Below are 2,377 nucleotides of genomic sequence, written 5' to 3' on the forward strand. Positions count from 1 at the left end.
AAAACTGGCACGTTTAGCAAATGATTAAGCACTCAAGAAACACGAGATTTTCACTATTTTATATAAATTTTGGGTGGAGCTGGACAGTTTCTCTTACAATTAATCAAGCATGTAAAGTTAAAGTGTATTTAATTATTTAACGTAAATATTCACTTAGAGAATTTTAGGTAAAATTACGTTTTTTCCATAGTTCTGCACATTTCCAAAACATTTTCCTGGTTTGTTCTAAGCCTAAGCCGAAGTGTAGGTACTGGATCATTTATTTTATTGGTCCTTAACAAAATTCCTGATGTTAAATTTTGGAAGTATTTAATGCAATCGGTCACTTAAGACATTTTCGGCATATTTGTGCGGTAAGAAGAGGTTGAAGTAATGGAGTAAATAGTATGGATTTGGAACCCAGGAACACTAATTTATATTTATAGGAGCTCTGGTGGGTTCACACATGTTAATTCGTAAGAGTAAATAGCACGGGCATGTAGCAGTAGGTGTTTAAGTAAGAAATGTGGGTGATAAACTATGAATTGGAGACTTCTGTTTCCTGAAAGGTCTAATTCACACCATTCAGGTATACGAGTGTAAGTAGCCTGCGGTGTTCAATAAAGTCTATCTTAAAAGAGCCGAGGGATATGTTCTGCTTCCGGAAGTTATATTTACTACTGTTTTGTTTTTTTTACTATAAGAGAATTCAGTTGGGGTTATGCATAAATACAATTTTTAAAAAGCGATTCTTATGCAGAGGTTGGAAAAAACAATCCTATTGCCATAGCAACATCTGGAATGGTCCAATCAGAAGGAGTATTCCACAGTGTTACTATGGTGATAAGACCACTTTTCCAACTTTGAACCAGAATTGCTTCTTTTCTAGAGCCACAATGGTCATACAATGACCATAAATAAAATATCTCAGTAGTGCATTTTATAAAGCCTTAGAGAAAAGTTAGAAATTATGTTTATCTCTGATTACAACTACAGAGATGAACTGTTATTCATACCCAGATTGTAACTGGTTCTAAAAATATACATTAAGTGAAATTACATCAAAATATCACTATATACTCCTGTATATATACACACTATATATATATATATATATATATAATGAAAGTGTTACTCCAACTTTTAACCCAATAGGAGGTTTTGGCGAATTCTTTCTCACCCTCTGAGCAGCATCTTTGGTAAGTTCAGCAGGGAAGTTGCAGACAGGACCCCTATGATGACCCGATCGCTATTCCTGATGCTACCTCTCCATATTTGAGTGACTTGTGCCGAAACTCCCCAACCAGACTCACTCAGTACCGGATATGCAGCCTGGAGTCAGCCGGGGAGGGGGGAGTAGGAGGAGGGCTGCGATGGGAAGATGGGAAAGCAGAGAGGGGGAGCTCGGACACGTGAGAAGCAGAGGGACGTGGATTGTGGAATGATCACGCCTTAACGCTCTGGCTGAGCATGATAGGAGTTTCTCTACAACACCTAGAGCACCAACAGTTGCCTCCTTTGGTGTTCGATCACGCTCAGCGGGCGCAATGGTCAGAACTGAAAGTCACACCGGAGTGTATGGATAACTAGATACATTAGTAAAATAGCCAATATCTCGCTGGCTGATGGTTTATGTATAACAGAGTGGGGTTTCCATTAGTGAGAATAAGTGACCTGTGAAATGTGTGAATATATAAACATGTCGTTGCTATGGAAACAGGATGCATTTGTAAATCACCAGTGTTAATAAGGTAGTCAGATCTCATTAAAAATGACATGTGAAGCTTGACGGTGCTGATATTGATTTTTATTGACACACGCTATCGCACCAACTTGCTACATCATCAACATCAATATACAGACATTAATATTTACAAACATATATGCAAATATTGTTGCTGGTTTGATACATGTTGTGCATGTAAAAGCACGCATAATTCGAATTCCCACACCAAATTAATGTGGTCTTATTAAAGCAGCAATGGGATCTTCAAATCACTGATAGCCAGGGTAATACATTCTGCACATTTTGAAGCAGAATTGCTCTTTCTAAATCCACCTCGAACTGCCTGCTCAAAGAGATAAACTTTTGTTGTCACCTTCCAGTTGTCAGGAGGCGATGAGACCCCCAGCAACAGCAAACACCGCTTTCGGATAGTGGATTGTTTTGTGTGTGTGTGCAAGATTTAATAAAGTTTTCGGTTACAACAAAGTGTGACCAAAGCCGTTTCAGGTGATTGGATAGGACGGAAGAGGCGTGGCTATGACTGACAGATTCCGGTTTGGTTGCTATGGTACAGAAGTAGCGGCCTTGGCGACGAGTGTGCTGTGCTGAGACTGTTGGGGTTCTTTGCACCCTAATAAGTCATATCGTCTGTGGCACAGATATCGCGGAAGG

Source organism: Sceloporus occidentalis, unplaced genomic scaffold, assembly GCF_023333645.1.
Source record: "Sceloporus occidentalis isolate IW3139 unplaced genomic scaffold, rSceOcc1.0.p SCAF_23, whole genome shotgun sequence".
Lineage (NCBI taxonomy): Eukaryota > Metazoa > Chordata > Lepidosauria > Squamata > Phrynosomatidae > Sceloporus > Sceloporus occidentalis.